The sequence below is a fragment of the Homalodisca vitripennis genome, chromosome 8 (genome assembly GCF_021130785.1).
Source record: "Homalodisca vitripennis isolate AUS2020 chromosome 8, UT_GWSS_2.1, whole genome shotgun sequence".
Lineage (NCBI taxonomy): Eukaryota > Metazoa > Arthropoda > Insecta > Hemiptera > Cicadellidae > Homalodisca > Homalodisca vitripennis.
Window position 1 is genome coordinate 91,550,864 of NC_060214.1, and position 18,885 is coordinate 91,569,748.

An 18,885-nucleotide genomic window follows, 5' to 3' on the forward strand; every position below is an offset into this window, starting at 1 on the left:
ATCTCTTTTCCTTTGCAACTGATACTGATAAACACGATGTTCCTGCTTTGAAAGAGAACATGTTCAATTCCTACTGCTAATTGTTCTTCTAAATTACCAATGAAATTCATTTGAGTTATGTTGGTTGGCTGAAGCACATAAAGTATTCATTTCAACCAAGAGATGGTTGGTTTATCTTTCCAAACAGTGCAATCGTTACACTACCATTGGGAACGTTGGTTCTGGTTGTAGCAATGTTTGCTATTTACTGCAGAATGTTATTGGTGCAGGTCTCAGATATCTCACAGTTATTATTACATAAAATTGCTATCCTTTATTAAGATTCTAAGACTCCGTGTGAATTGCTGATTCCTATAGTTAGGGTACATGCGCCGTAGTAACAGAATGTGTTGTTTTGGAAACACCAGTTGTGAAAAGTGTAGTAACGGTTACCAATTGAGTTAAACCACAATAACAAAACAATAAATTATTTAGTGACGATATTTAGTGTAAAACTGCAAACGTTTTACAATTAATTTTGAAGAAAAGGTAAACTTAATGCGATTTGTTTCCAGAAGAAATCATTTGTAAAAATTGTTCTTGTGCTTTTAGGCAAATATCACACAAATGTAGATTTATGCTGATGCGATTCACGATAATATCTGGCTTAGAGGAAGCACTAGCCGTTGAATGAAAAAGAGAGGTGTCGGCTTCAATAATTGTAATACGATATTTAGTGATAAACATAAATGAAATTTGGATAAAATTTCTCAAATATTTTTGGGTCTTCCTGAGTAACATACATTCAATGCAAGTAAATGTTTAATATCTTTTCAACGTAACCGTCTACAAGCGTTCAAAAATTAACCTCTTTCGTAAAACACTACGAGTTAAATTAAATAATTTCAGTACCTCGAATGTAAACAGTTCTTCAAGACAGATTTCAAAAGAAACGTGCCTGATATTTGTATATTATTATTCCCTCAGGCATTTCACGCCGAGGTGACAAAGTGACAGGCACAGTTTTGACAAGTGACGTCGTGTTTTCCGCCGTGTTCAAATTCAAATGCAGCAACAGACGTGACAATGAGGACTAATGTAGCAGTGACAGCGACTCTCTGTTACCTTCTCTTACTCCCGTCTCTTACTCCGGTAGTCTATCTCTTTCCCGCACACCGCAGTGTCTATTTTTACCACGGTAAATCTCGCCGATAAACCCTCCCCGATTGGGCGGTCCCGGGGAGGAGATTGTGTATACTGCGGCCAGATTAAGCCGTTATGACGTCATTATCTCTGGATTTACGGAAAGCTGTTAAATATTTATCACCGGTTTTATTTTCCAGCGAGCCCCTTAGTGGACGGAAATAAAGCCTCTGTTATAATTATCAGCTGATTTACGTCGACAGGTTTCATAGATTATGAGATGTGCAATAACTATTTATAGGACCTCCCTGACCACAAAAAATAAAAAGGAAGCCACTTAATGCAGAATGAGATGAAATGTAAAATTCGTTAAGAAAGCTCCTACAGTAGTAAATGCAATCAGAATAGTGCTAGAATCAGGCAGTACACATTTTTCAAATTTAGTTAACTTTTTGGAATATAACGAGTAATATAAAAAAGCTCCTTCGTATTTGAAACTATTCCTATCCTCCTATCATATAATTTGTACCCTAAATAAGTAGCACCCTGTAATTGAATGAGCTTTATCGAAGCCTATCACCCATGGGGCTGGAAAACATTCATTTCTGTCTCTCTCTGTCTGTTCTGATTTCTCTAAAACGAACTGAGTTTTGAACTTGTGCATGGAGCTTGATTTCTGTATGGGGAACACTGCGTGGATGATGGTGAATTTCACTCCGAGGTATTTGGCTGAGCGTTAGTAAAGCCATCTCAGGATAATATCTCAACTTTAAATGGGCTACAGACTTGCAACTTCAGCGAAGCATGTTACGCGACATGTGGTTCTGGGGTATTACCTTGTATTAGTCACGTTTCTCCGAACTAAGACAGGATAAAACTCAATAGCAGAATAAATAAATTTGTACATACACTCAATTACTATATAAGAGATTCAAATATGTGAAATATTAACCTGTATAAGTCCATGGAGTCAGTATCGAACCTCTACTAGTACAACCGTATGTTAGCGTAACAGTTTATCTGCTCCCTATTCTGGGGTATATGTGGGGCCTACTATCTCAATACATGTAGCCTAACTATCTCAACACATACTAGCATCGTTTCATAGTGATTTAGTGTGTTACTTTTATTGTTTAAAAAACTGATATGAAACAATTTTAAGAACAAAAATAAGGATGTATTATATGGTAAGGGTACGTATGTCGAATATTATTACACACATAGATTTTAAAATTTGCATGAAACTTCATTTCTTCAAAAATTACTTCTACGATACGTAATTTTTGTTTGTCAACTTTTTTTTGTATCATCGTCCGTCTGTCCGCAGGTTATTTAGGACAATGAAATGAGCTGCAGGTTTGAAAATTGTGCATGCAATCACAGTGCCGTACTTCTACCTTATTATTAAGAATTTGACATGGGTTTAAAACTGAGTATCTGCTCCCTATACAGGGTTGTACATAAAGTCCTGCACGGGTATAATATTTTCTGAAACGATAACAGATAAATCAACAAGACCCCTTTATTACATCATTCCACTACACCTAAAAATCTACTGTTTTTGAAGGAAGCTATCAGTTTTCTGTAATAGCTCATAGGGACGTCCCTCAAACCAGGAGTCAGAAGGAAATCTTAAATTGTGAGGTTAGGTCAATATTCACATCATTTTAAGGTCTTATCTAGCAGAGTTTAATGCCGCAAACCGCACTCAAAAGGATTTATCCAGTACAAAATGGCGGATGTTCAAAGGTTTTACTTGGTTTCATTTTATTAGTAGCCAGTTCCGGAGTTCCCTACTGGTCTCTGTTAAAGCAAAACTGCAACCAAACGAATACTGCAGCTAAATACTACATTTATGCCTGTCAGTTGTACAGAACGTGAATTATGACGTTAGTTATCCTCAAGGGTTACAAAATTTGGTCCCTAATTCCTATTGATAACGGCATGGAGCAAACCTGATAATAGTTAACAATTGGTAAGCTCTTATCTGTTGGGTCGCAGTTTGGACTTTTCTATCAGCCAGTCTATTCATAGTAGGCTATTTTTCTTGTTTTAGTAGTGCTGTCCAACCTTTCTATCAGTGCGCTTTAGTACAATAAAGAGTTTGCCGTATTGCTTAAGGAAGTCCTTCAACTACACCAATTTTGTCGCTTGACGAACGTGAACGTATAAACACTTCTTATGATGGTGGTTGGGGAAACAACAGACGATCACACGAGGAAGCATATCATTTATTTAATGATTACTACTTTCAAGAGATGCAGCCAATTTCTAGAAACAATGTAGGGAGAAACTGTTTAACGCTTTATTGGAAAAAGGAAGTGTTTCCGATCGACATAGGTCGGATAGAAAGGCCCGCTTTATGAGACAAACCGAAGACAACTCTTTAGATGTATTGCAGTCATTTATTAAGAACCTGCAAGAGTTTTTTCTCTTAATAAATGACCCCGCAAAGAACATTTACTTGAAAACATTTGGTAAGCAAACATCTTTTTTTACAAAATAAAACCTTTGAACAGCCGCCCATTTTTTACTGGATCAATCTTTTTGAGTGCGGTTTGCGGCATTAAAATCTGCGAGATAAGCCCTTTAAAATGCTGTGGACAACCCTTGAGGATAACTAACGTCATAATTCACTTCTGTACAACTGACAAGCATAATGTAGTATTTAATCTGCAGTATTCGTTTGGTTGCAACAGTTTTGCTTTACTGGGGTTATGGCTACTAATAAAATGAAACCAAGTAAAACCTTTGAACAGCCGCCATTTTGTACTGGATAAAATCCTTTTGAGTGCGGTTTTGCGGCATTAAACTCTACTAGATAAGACCTTTAAAATGATGTGAATATTGACCTAAGCTCCTATTTAAGATTTCCTTCTGACTCCTTGCGGGACGTCCCTATGATATTACAGAAAAACTGATAGTTCCTTCAAAAAGTAGATTTTTAGGTGTAGTGTTGATGTACCAAATCTTGTTGATTTTATCTGTTATCGTTCCAGAAAAATTTTACCGTGCAGGACTTTATGTACACCCGTATATCGGTCAGTACGATACTCTTAATAGAAAGGACCTAGATACTTGTATCTTATACATAGGCATCTCTTAATCTTTGAAGACTGTGAGGTAAAAAATTACAAAATTAAAAGTAAAATAAAATTTCACCAACAAAAATTTTACATTGGGTTTAACGGTAACACCATGGTGGCAATAACAAGGTTGTAATTGATTCCACCATGAAGATGGGTTCCGCCGCGTTGTTAATTTATTTATTTTATTGTTTTGTACACTAATGTTGTCCTGTTGATACTGGAATCTATTTCAGTTCATTACTTACTCATAGATAGCTAACTCGTTAAAATTGCCTCAATGTTATTTAAGTGAAATTTACCCTTTAAGTTAACCTCAAAGCTAGAATGTACTACCCATACATTTTTTAATTTTTGTAATGTAAAATGTCAGTATGAGAAAGATAAAAGAGATTCTTGACACATAAATCGTTTCATAGAAAATTCAAACATATTGTTAAATAAGTACCCTATTTTCAGCATCATCAATATTTCATGGTAAGGTACGTATGTCGAATATTATTAAGTAGACGTTTTAAAATTTGCATAAACTTCATTTCTTAGAGGAATTACTTCTACGATATTAATATTTGTGTCAACGTCTTTTTTTGACGAAGTCGTCCCAGGTAATGGATTTAGACCAGACTAGGTTAATGGATGACTCTTTTGACATGCAATCACAGTGCAGTACTTCTTATTATTAAGAATTTGGCATGGGTTTAAAACCTGAGTATTTATCTGTCCGAGGTTCGAATCCCACTTTACGTACTAGAGCACTTGTTCTTGGTCAACATAATCATTTAGTCCAAGATCTCCGAAGACTGTGTGATAAACGATTCAAAAATAGAGTATCATCCACAATAAAGAAATTTAAAATGTGTTATTGGTTTTACTCGTAACCATATTAATAAGGAGATTATAATCGATTTATGTCAAGCCACCGTATTAATTTAATTAATTTACCGCTGGTATTGATACTGGAAAATATAGTTCATTGCTTACTCATAGATAGCTAACTCAAAAATGCAGTTATTTAAGGAAAGATTTTGTTACTCGAGTTAGTGACCGTCCGTGATAGTAGTAGTTCCTAGCGTTGGCCGCCTGCTGCAGCACTTTCCCTTTTCCGATTGTAATGTAATGCCTTTCCATGTGATAATGCAGAGTGAATTAAGTTGTCAAAACTGTAACAAACAATACATACATTCCAAATAGCGTTATTTGCGACATTCTTTTAATTTTCTTATCCAAATGTCGATCCTCGTACATATCTTATTGAATTACAATTTGAATCTCAGCTTACATTCAAAGTTTAACCGTGATTCCTTGTGACAGAATGTTCCCTAAAAATGCGAGAATTACTATGATACATGCTCCATATGTGTGCTTAAGTTTATCAATCGAGGTTTTTGTATCAAAAGAATCTTGGAATAAGATGCGCACAGACACAAAAATATTGGAATCAAACATTACAAAAACGAATAGTTTTATTTCACAAAGGTACTTTATTTGACGATTAAATACCCCGAATAATGATGACCAGGAGAAAATGGATGATTACTTACATAATACTTGAATGATGTGACCTACAGTACATTGATTAAGGTTAAAAATTGCAAATTTAATGTAGCTCATGCAGTGGGCACTTGCAGGTTTTGAATAAAATTCATGTTTCAAATCTCACAGATTTAGTTTAACATACCCATGATGTAGTTTTTCCTTTATAACACCTGACAGTCTTGATTTTTCGCTTAATTTCTTAGTGCAATTATTTAATTAGCAATTAATTGTTATGTTGACGAAAGTAACTTTATAAATGGCATAGGATTTCTTTGAAACGAATTTAATAGATTAACAATTTTGATTATATTAATTATTTAACTAGCTAAATTCTTAACGTATTTCAAAAGCTGAGTATTTTTTATTGTTTGTATTTAATATTTTTGGAATTGAAAAAAGGTTTGATCTCCATGTGAAATTTATTTTACTTAATACATTTAAATGTTTTAATGTCATAAATTGTAATTATTAGGATAAACTGTTAAATTTGAGTCAATACAGATGTATGTCCGTGAACAGTATGGGAAGGATTGTTATTGAGTAGCGATCACTATCACATGCACTTCCTAAGCTAGAGTGGTCTAACACAACTAGTCCCAGAGTGAGTCAATACAGATGTATGTCCATGAACAGTATGGGAAGGATTGTTATTGAGTAGCGATCAGTATCACATCACATGCACTTCCTAAGCTAGAGTGGTCTAACACAACTAGTCCCAGAGTGAGTCAATACAGATGTATGTCCATGAACAGTATGGGAAGGATTGTTATTGAGTAGCGATCACTATCACATGCACTTCCTAAGCTAGAGTGGTCTAACACCAACTAGTCCCAGAGTGAGTCAATACAGATGTATGTCCATGAACAGTAACTTTATAAATGGATATTTATTTTAGCGATCACTATCACATGCACTTCCTAAGCTAGAATGGTCTAACACAACTAGTCCCAGAGTGAGTCAATACAGATGTATGTCCATGAACAGTATGGGAAGGATTGTTATGTGAGTAATCAGTATTTCACATGCACTTCCTAAGCTAGAGTGGTCTAACACAACTAGTCCCAGAGTGAGTCAATACAGATGTATGTCCATGAACAGTATGGGAAGGAATGTTATTGAGTAGCGATCACTATCACATGCACTTCCTAAGCTAGAGTGGTCTAACACAACTAGTCCCAGTGTAATTGAGGTCTGAAGCCTAGACCAGACCCTCTTGTACCAAGTGATTACACTCTGAGTGGACAAGGCGTTAATTAGCCTCCATCCGTGCGCGTAGTCACGAGATATAAACAAATGGGTCCTAATCTTGATCCTTGTAGGACCCCACAACCCCAACACTGGCAGTAGTCACATGCGCTTACTCAGTCATTGCTTTTAATTCTCGAACGATTTTATTCGATTGCACTTTATCACTCTTGAGTGAGTACTGAATTCTTTCTTTTTCTTCTCTCCAGGCTAAAATTCGTCCTCTTTATAAACAATTCTTTTATTTTAATGTACTTCTCTTTTAATTAGTAAAGCCTAAAATGTCAAGATGATATTGTCATTATATAAATTGTATTTGTAAAATAGATTATTTAAAGTCTGCAATATATTAATCTTTTATGTGTATTTTAACATTGACTAGTAAGTAAAAATAAGATTGACTACAGTTTAAATTGATTAAGTTGTGCTCTTATCAGCGTTAATGTGTTTTTCTTTTGAGGTTAATTTTAGTTAAATGTAGTGAGAAAATTTCAATATTACCGCAGTAATCTGCACATCAAGTCCTTATCAGAGAAGACCGGACTGTTATCAAAACTTTCCTTGTCTATTGTTTAGTTTTATCTAATCACGCAACTTGTTAATGTGGTTAGATTATATTCCATAATAGTCTTGTTTGTAAAGCCTGTATTTTTTCGGAATAAATTTCATTATTTCAGTAATGCAAAATGTAAACACTGAATTAATTGAGTGTATCTCAAGGTTAGTAAACGTTAATCTGCTCCGGTTCAGGTGCATTAGAAGCATTGTAAAGTATTCATTTTTTATCTATTGATTTGAAGGCTAAATTTAAGTAGGATACATCACGGAGGTTGCATTTACATACGGTATTCAATTACAACCTTTATTGTTTATGATATCTGCTTTAAAATAGTGAATGTTTTATCGATGTAATGAACAGTTATCATTGTCGAGGTCCTTAATGAACTTTTAAAACATATTCAATTTAAATTATAATTAATGTATACAATTATTGGTTATAAAACTGACTCTGTGAGGTGCGATTACGCCGCCTAAACGTTGGTAAGTAAAATGCAACCCCTTGAGTGATAGGCTTCGCTAATGCACAACTTACAGACGAAATCGTTTAGTTGGTATCATAAAATATCGATTATTAATAACAATTAATAAAAATAAACCGATACAACAGAATTATCGAAAGATTCGGCGGAACGTAACACAGGTCTTAACAACCAATCCAATAAAGTAACTTGATCACTTATGGTATTACGTCACAAGATATGTACTACGTGGACAATCACCGACCTTTTTACGTAATTCTAACCACACCAAGCTATGACGTTTACGGTAAGAATGACCAGTTCCTAATTATTATACAACTTTCAAATATTTATTTATAACAATAGACTTTGTATTAATTGTAAAGCTTATCTCTGTGTGTATTGTAGGTAAATGTTTATGTAGTCTAGAGGAGAGTGTACACACTGAAATTGATAAAAGTTCCGTGTAGTCTAAACTAAAGTCTTTCCGACTTTCATATCGCCGGCCGATGTACTCTATGGAAATTTATTTGAAGTGGTTTACAGTTACCTTTTTTGTAAATATCTCAAGTACAATACAGACCCATGTTAAATGGAAGTTCGTTACTTGCAGACATTTTCCGGACCGTTATTGCCAATGTTTACCTCCCAGGAGTCAAGGTCCCCGTAAAGTTGAAGGTCGCCAATTCCGTGACTGCGACCTTCTCGTGGTGACTCAGCGTCGTCTCAGACCCAGGTCGATAAATAAGTCCGCAGGCCCGCACCACCACGCCCACCGGTCGCTTGCTGTACTCGTTGTCCGGGTAAGGTGCCAAATCAGATTCCGCATACATACCTAGATCGTTTGTTCTGATAAGAGGCTCGTTAGAACGATTTACTTGTCGTAGTATTCACAGCGAAACGATTGTGGACGATTGCCGTTTATAGGGTGAACGTTAGCGAAGCCTATCTCTCAAGGGGCTGAAAAACGTAATTTCTGTCTGTCTATCTGTCTGCTATCCGCACAATACCTCTAAAATGAACTGGCCAGCAGATTGTAAAATTTGCATGAAACTTCATTTGCAAGCTCAAAACGAATTCTTTGCATCGTTTCGATATTAGAGACACATAGACTAGTGCAATCTAGGTTAAGATGTATTCTCATTGTCTCATCAGGTGTACAAATGAGAGTTTTTTTTCATCACCAAATTTTTTTGGATCCCTTCAGACGAATTACTCCAGATTTCAGGAGTCAAGTCTGCGACGTTATTTCAGATGCTGCACGTTGGGTAGGTGAACTGGAGCTAAACTCAATATTCGCATTGGAACTAAATGTTTTAAGCTTTATTTTTTTAGTATCAATTAATAAAAAAAAGGAAAAATAGGACGTTTTAAAATTTAACATTCCAGGAATTGATTCCTCGTATACATTAAAGAATGACAAGTTAAGACAACATATAGGGGTCGGTGACACTAATGTATCACTGGGTATGTTGAACCTACTGCTGAAGGTCTGTCTGAGGATGATGACTCAATTGTCCGTGCGCGCGCATTGTAGTTGATTGTTAGACAGTTCGCGCTACCATGGCTATTTTTGATCGCGTGCGTAACTCCTTTGAGGTTGGTCCTGTATTGAGGCATGAAGATGTCACTTTGACTATGTCCAGCAATACTTATGTCCCAAATCCATGGACATAACGTAGCTATGTCGGTAAGGGTTGAGTCACTGTTTCTTAGTACAGCGCCTGGGATTTGACGTTTGAACTTGTCTCCTGGAAGCTGTAGTCATGTTCGTCTGATGAGATCCAAAAAGAGTCGATGACGAAGAAGCTGAAAATTAATTCAACATTTTTTCAACATTAAGGACTGCTAGCCCTCTAAATATAATATAATTTAGGTGGAGAGATATTCTCATTGGCTCATCAGGTACACTGTTGTTCTATAAAGATTGTCTTGTCTCATCACAATTGTCTCCGTGGGCTTGATAGGGTCTTCTTAGAACCATATCGTTGTCCTGTCTTTCTGTGCGGTAACTCTGGATACAAAATGTCCTAGAGCATTACAACGTAGTACATATATCTATCTTGGTCCATGGAAGGACCCTATTGATTTTTGTGTCAAAAAACAAAAGAGCAGTCCGTCCGGATATGCTATAATTCATGATGGAAAGGTTTTAGAGATTTGAAATTCGGTACTCGGTTTCTCTTGGTTCGGAAGAACCCTATCGATTTAAGGGTCAAATTATCGTGTAGCAGTCCGCCCGTCCGTCTGTCGCTCTGTCGGTTCCTCCGATTCTCCGTTATATGGAATTATTTTTATTTGCATCGTATCAAAATAGTATACTTCGAGACGGTATCAATTTCAGCTGCATATTTAGCACTTAAAAATAGAGCAGAGACAACACGATCCAGACAATAGCACTTAACAAGAATGTTTTATAAATGTATAAGACGTAATTTCAATATATTTTTGTAACAATCGTGGAGTACTATTTTTTTTAAACCTTGATTAATTTTGCTCTTAGGCAATAGCTGATGTGCTTGTTCTTGTATTCACATGTAGGTATGCGTTACTGGAATTTCCTTTTATCATTTTTAATTTGTCAGTTTGAATCAGAAGAGGGCCGCGGAAATCATATAGTAGGATGCAATTTTTAAATTTATAAAATATCAATATTAGATCCTGGAAGGGGCTTGTGAGTATTTTTGTACACTATTAAAAAAGTAATAACACTCTATTTCACGGGGTTTGGTCTCTATGGAGAAGTACAGATTTTAATTATTTATGATATTAAAAAATTAGAAATATCCACACTGCTATTGCAACTTGTGAATTCATACTTGGAAGTTTTTAGGATTTACCAACATTCACACGTTATACGTGTAACTGGTGACGTCTTATTTATTTTCACAATTATCTCCACGTCTGTTTTTTTTCATTTCCTCAAAAGCCGGCTGTTGCACAAGGGCTGCTAGTTTCCAGAAGAGATAAACAATCGCTGTGCCCGCATGACGCTACTAGTTCCTGCGAAGGCAGGTGCAGGAAGAGTGATACACTATCAGTCAGTTGTCAGCGGGATGTGGAAGTGGGTTTGCTGACAGCAACCGCTGACAGTGTCCAAACTTTTCACGGAGCTAACATAATTATTACAAAACATGAGTGGTACAATTGATTATTAATAGTGGCTAGATAACCTATACAGTGGATTGTGCCAATTCTGTTAGCTACTATTAGTTCAGTGCGGCGATCATAGATGGCGCCAGCTTAGTATTTCGTCCCGCCATCTCGCTCTCTGTCACTCCCAATTCCTTCCGCTGTACCGCGCGGTGCGTTTAGTCAACATATTATTGTTCAAGTTCTTTACAGTGACTACAACTAAATGGGAGAGGTAACGTCTAGCTAGCTTTTGTGGTTTTTACAGTCAGAGCTAGTTAGGAAATTATCTGTTCACTACTAATATTTTATCAAAATTGGTTTAATTATGGTAAACGAAGGACAAAATTAATATTTAATTTAATCATATTAACACGTATTAATGTTGAATTAGATATTTTTATAAACCTGGGTACATTGTGCAAATCGTATTGCAGGAATGGTTAAATTACATATTTAAATTTAAGGTTCATATTTTAATATCAAAGGGGTTACATAATTACACGTCTGTTCCAAATTATACAAATTTAACTAGAAATTTCTAGTAGGAGTGAGTACAGTTCAAACCAACTTCAGAGTACTGAACTAGTGAAAGTTATCATTCAATTAAGTAAAGAAAGTACATAGTTCAGCACTATCAACGGTGACCTGAAACTACACGAGGTTTTAAAAACAACAAAAACCGTTCATTTACTGGTTCCAAATCATACATTTCAAGATATAAATTTGTAAACTGCTTATCGTAATTTATGAAATTGGTATTTTTCGTGTTTTATAAATCACTTTCTGATACTTAGGGGGAAATGTCCAATCTGACTTTCCTATAAGAAATTCTCTTAAGAACTTCCATTACAGAAAAACTTTATTTTGGAATTTTTCACATCAGCGTCGAGATAAACTCGAGTTAAAAGTACGCTGAGGCAGTAATAGTTTTATGTAGACCTACAGGTATCAAAAATAATGATCAAAGTATTTTTTAACACTTGTCCGAATGAAAATTTATATAAACTCTGATTTATTACGTGCAATTTATTAAATTAAAATTAAATGTAAACAATATTTATTACCAAATACATACAGGCAAGTTTGTTCATTGTTTAGAGGATTAGTACACTAATTTATTTTTCAGAAATATTTCAAATGATATTTCTGGGGATAATGTACGCCTGCTTCATTATGCGATGTTGAATGACGGTGTCAATTTATTTGGCCCCAAAAATATTTCAATAGGCGTTGCCAATTTGCTGCTGCACACGCACGTTAGCCTCCTCGTCAGCCTTTGATGAGCAGCTCCTCCCAATTAAAACTTGGGGCGCGTGATAAGTTCTGCGTTAGTAAGTGGCACGTACACGAGGCGTGGAAGAGGGAGGGTGGTAGGGGTGTTTGCGGGGGTGGGGGAGGAGTAGATCTCATGAAATATTACCGAGTAATCATCTCCTGAAAATACAGTAAGTGCCATACATGTTGATAGCGACGTCGTATCAGGTGTTTCTGTAGCCTATCTGGGAGGAATCTGCAAGAGTCTGTAATAATCATTTGACGCTGCCTTCTGAACTCTGTTTAGCTTTTCTGCGGTCTTACGAATAAATTGTTGTGAATTGAAACATATAATGAATCACGAGTGATTCTGTTGTCCCTAAATTAAAATAAATTGTTCTATAAAACGTTTTAAATCTAAATTACCTATGTATAAGGTTTAAACATACCACAGATATGAGTTCTATTATGGCATCCATTTTGTGGTGCCCCCAAAGAGTATCTATAATATGTTTCAGCTGAAAACGTTCTTACTTGGCCTACATTTAGAGAGATATGGATTCACAATCAAAATGTTTCACAAATTGTAACAGCTCAATATGAAGGTTGAATTTTATAATCAGTGGCATCACATAACTGGCACAGATGTTCCTCTTTACATCATTTATCAACTAAAGTCTGTTATATCACGTTTTTACCATTAAACCTCTTACTTGATAGTCTTAAAATATTACTGGTAAAGAAACTTTTGTCCAGCCAACCATTGCACCATTTAGAAAAAGCAGGTTACGTCTATTCGAGCATTGGAGTATACTGGCAATTCACACTTATCAACGTTATAGCGTCGAAGATACCGACTCCTTTTTACTTCCACATCAAGGAATAGTTCGAAATATACTGGCTATGTATGGGAAATTACCTCAGCAACAGAATTATGATTAAGAAGCTTTGCTCTTGCACTCATATTACCAGCCTCATCACATTGAATACCTCACCAGCCACATCATATTGGATATCTCACCAGTCTCGTCACATTGAATATCTCACCAGCCTCATCACATTGAATATCTCACCAGCCAAATCACATTGAATATCTCACCAGCCGCATCATATTGGATATCTCACCAGTCTCGTCACATTGAATATCTCACCAGTCTTGTCTCATTAAATATCTCACCAGCCTCAACACATTAAATATCTCACCAGCCTCATCACATTGAATATCTCACCAGCCTCATCACATTAATATCTCACCAGTCCCGTTACATTGAATATCCTACCAGCCTCAATACATTAAATATCTCACCAGTCCCGTTACATTGAATATCTCTCCAACCTCAGTATTGAATATCTAACTAGCCTCAATATTGAATACACTTCGACCGCCAACCACAACTTCATCAGCTTCCATACCATCCCATATTCCATTCTCGAAAACTTTGTAAATTTTGTCGTAAATTACTCCGTGCCTACTTAAAATAAGAGCATATATATTACATGTTTCATATTCATAAGTATAACAAGAACCTAACGAATAAAATTTCCCCCTTGTAATTAATTCCTTTAGAAAAGTCACTAAAAGGATACCTCCAGATGAGGCATGGGAGGTTGGTTCTTTCAAGGTGAAATCCAATCTGTATGTAAATACGTTGACGGAAGTCCGCGTAGTGAGGTGCTGGCTACTGGCATGGCGCCACCTACTTACTGGTAGGGGCTTCAAGATGCGTCCATATTTAGCTCAGGCGGCCTACCTATCCCCTAATAGTAGTAGTCAAGTAGTTCTCTCCTACCTGCAACTGGCATGACGCCACCTACTTACTGGTAGCGTTGCAGGATGCGTCCATATTTAGCTCAGATGACCTACCTCTCCTTTACTACTAGTAGTCATGTGGTTCACTTCTACTTGTACATTACAAACTGTGGGTTAGTTGATGTCTGCAGAAGAGGTAAGTGTGAAAGTAAGAGCTTGGTCAGTTATTTCTACCACCAAGATGAGATTTGCTGTTATAATACATTATGTTTTTTTCTTTTCGGGAATTGTGTTAAAATTGAATGCTCATAATAAATGTATAAATTAATCTCTTATTATAAAAATAATAATACTCGTAAGAAAACTGTTTGCACTTTATTAATGGATTTAAATTACTAACCTAAGATGACAAAACCAATTTAGCTTTCTGGGCCGTGTCACTTGACAAGTCCTTACTACAATCATTTGTTTGTCTGTGTTTATCTTCAGAATTTAACTCTTCATAGAAAGGTTGTAGAGACTTGAAAGTTTGAAATTCGGTCCATAGGGACTTCTTGGTTCAACGAAGAACGTTATTAATTTTTTGATGAAAAGGTCAAGATTAAACTTAAAAATAACATTGAGGTATTTTGATTGTGGTCTTATAGATAATGATAACGCGAAGAGAAAATCGGAGAATTAACAAATTTGTAAACAAAATTAATAAAATTATAAGATATATGAAAGGAAACACATGTGATGAATGCATGGATACAGCCAACCCGAATGCGAAGAAGCAAACCCCTATTTAGTAGGTTAAAGTTCTTTTAAAATTATAATAGTAATCCTGTCTAACCATGGGCTATACACAAAAATTATTATCGGAAGGATTGTGAAAATATATTCTCAACAAATTTTTGTAAAAGCTGTTTCCTCCCGAAAATTCCAAAATCAGGAAAGATCATGAATACTGGTGATTGTTACAAGATAAATGTAAATTTATTATCTTATTGAAGAGTTGAATCGTTTACTGACAATTTTGGCTTATCCTTTTTATCAGTTAATCTGCCCTACATTGTTAGCTTACATTGTCTTCTTTCCTCTTGCATTAAACAAGGTAGGAGTACGCAAGATCACGTGTCATGTAATAGACTTCACTAAGAATAGAATCAGAGACACCCTATGGAGGGAATTGCACCATCATCGAACTAGACCTTTTTAAAGACTCAATTCATTCTCGAGATATCATGCGGACAGATATCCTTCGTTAACAACAACGGTTCGCGTAACAGATTACGCTAAATATGGAGTGAGAGACATCCATTGGACGGACGTGCACCATTTTCGAACACGATCTTGGCTATGTAGAAATTAAATTTCATGCGCTATTTTTAAATACAGATCAATTTGTTCACGAGGTACTCCACAGTGATGGGGCTTCGTTGACTCCATCCAAAACCTATGGAGAGACATTCAACATTATCGAACACGATCGTGCGTATGTAGAAATTAAATTTCATTTACTCTTTTAAAATCTATAGATCAATTTGTTCATGATATACTGCAAGTGATGGGGCTTCGTTGAATCCATCCAAATCCCATGGAGAGGCATTCAACATCCTCGAACACGATCGTGCGTATGTAGAAATTAAATTTCATTTACTCTTTTAAAATCGATAGATCAATTTGTTCATGAGATACTCCACAGTGATGGGGCTCCGTTGACTCCATCCAAATCCAATGGAGAGGCATTCAACATCCTCGAACATGATCGTGCGTATGTAGAAATTAAATTTCATTTACTCTTTTAAAATCTATAGATCAATTTGTTCATGATATACTGCAAGTGATGGGGCTTCGTTGAATCCATCCAAATCCCATGGAGAGGCATTCAACATCCTCGAACACGATCGTGCGTATGTAGAAATTAAATTTCATTTACTCTTTTAAAATCGATAGATCAATTTGTTCATAAGATACTCCACAGTGATGGGGCTTCGTTGAATCCATCCAAATCCCATGGAGAGGCATTCAACATCCTCGAACATGATCGTGCGTATGTAGAAATTAAATTTCATTTACTCTTTTAAAATCGATAGATCAATTTGTTCATGAGATACTCCACAGTGATGTGGCTCCGTTGACTCCATCCAAATCCCATGGAGAGGCATTCAACATCATAGAACACGATCGTGCGTATGTAGAAATTAAATTTCATTTACTCTTTTAAAATCTATAGATCAATTTGTTCATGATATACTGCAAGTGATGGGGCTTCGTTGAATCCATCCAAATCCCATGGAGAGGCATTCAACATCCTCGAACACGATCGTGCGTATGTAGAAATTAAATTTCATTTACTCTTTTAAATCGATAGATCAATTTGTTCATAAGATACTCCACAGTGATGGGGCTACGTTGACTCCATCCAAATCCCATGGAGAGAGGCATTCAACATCCTCGAACACGAATCGTTCGTATGTAGAAATTAAATTTCATTTACTCTTTTAAAATCGATAGATCAATTTGTTCATGAGATACTCCACAGTGATGGGACTTCGTTGACTCCATCCAAATCCCATGGAGAGGCATTCAACATCCTCGAAACACGATCGTTGTATGTAGAAATTAAATTTCATTTCCTCTTTTAAAATCGATAGATCAATTTGTTCATGAGATACTCCACAGTGATGTGGACTTCGTTGACTCCATCCAAAATCCCCATGGAGAGGCATTCAACATCCTCGAACACGATCGTGCGTATGTAGAAATTAAATTTATTTACTCTTTTAAAATTCTATAGATCAATTTGTTCATGAGATACTCCACAGTGATGTGGCTTTGTTGACTCCATCAAAATCCCATGGAGAGGCATGCAACATCATAGAACACGATCGTGCGTATGTAGATATTAAATTTAATTTACTCTTTTAAATCTATAGATCAATTTGTTCATTGATATCCACTGAAAGTGATGGGGCTTTGTTGACTCCATCCAAATCCCCATGGAGAGGCATTCAACATCCTCGAACACGATCGTGCGTATGTAGAAATTAAATTTCATTTACTCTTTTAAAATCGATAGATCAATTTGTTCATAAGATACTCCACAGTGATGGGGCTTCGTTGACTCCATCCAAATCCCATGGATCCCATGGAGAGGCATTCAACATCCTCGAACACGATCGTGCGTATGTAGAAGTTAAATTTCATTTACTCTTTTAAAATCGATAGATCAATTTGTTCATAAGATACTCCACAGTGATGGGGCTTCGTTGACTCCATCCAAATCCCATGGATCCCATGGAGAGGCATTCAACATCCTCGAACACGATCGTGCGTATGTAGAAAGTTAAATTTCATTTACTCTTTTAAAATCGATAGATCAATTTGTTCATGAGATACTCCACAGTGATGGGGCTTCGTTGACTCCATCCAAATCCCATGGAGAGGCATTCAACATCCTCGAACACGATCGTGCGTATGTAGAAATTAAATTTCATTTACTCTTAAAATCGATAGATCAATTTGTTCATGAGATACTGCACAGTGATGTGCTTCGTTGAATCCATCCAAATCCCATGGAGAGGCATTCAACATCATAGAACACGATCGTGCGTATGTAGAAATTAAATTTCATTTTACTCTTTTAAAATCTATAGATCAATTTGTTCATGATATACTGCAAGTGATGGGGCTTCGTTGAATCCATCCAAATCCCATGGAGAGGGCATTCAAACATCATCGAACACGATCGTGCGTATGTAGAAATTAAATTTCATTTACTCTTTTAAAAATCTATAGATCAATTTGTTCATAAGATACTGCACAGTGATGGGGCTTCGTTGAATCCATCCAAATCCCATGGAGAGGCATTCAAACATCCTCGAACACGATCGTGCGTATGTAGAAATTAAATTTCATTTACTCTTTTAAATCGATAGATCAATTTGTTCATGAGATTACTCCACAGTGATGGGGCTTCGTTGACTCCATCCAAATCCCATGGATCCCATGGAGAGGCATTCAACATCCTCGAACACGATCGTGCGTATGTAGAAATTAAATTTCATTTACTCTTTTAAAATCGATAGATCAATTTGTTCATGAGATACTCCACAGTGATGGGGCTTCGTTGACTCCATCCAAATCCCATGGAGAGGCATTCAACATCCTCGAACACGATCGTTGCGTATGTAGAAAATTAAATTTCATTTACCTCTTTTAAATCGATAGATCAATTTGTTCATGAGATACTCCACAGTGATGGGGCTTCGTTGACTCCATCCAAATCCCATGGAGAGGCATTCAACATCCTCGAACACGATCGTGCGTATGTAGAAATTAAATTTCATTTACTCTTTTAAAATCGATAGATCAATTTGTTCATAAGATACTCCACAGTGATGGGGCTTCGTTGACTCCATCCAAATCCCATGGATCCCATGGAGAAGGCATTCAACATCCTCGAACACGATCGTGCGTATGTAGAAATTAAATTTCATTTACTCTTTTAAAATCGATAGATCAATTTGTTCATGAGATACTCCACAGTGATGGGGCTTCGTTGACTCCATCCAAATCCCATGGAGAGGCATTCAACATCCTCGACACGATCGTTGCGTATGTAGAAATTAAATTTCATTTCCTCTTTTAAAATCGATAGATCAATTTGTTCATGAGATACTCCACAGTGATGGGGCTTCGTTGACTCCATCCAAATCCCATGGAGAGGCATTCAACATCCTCGAACACGATC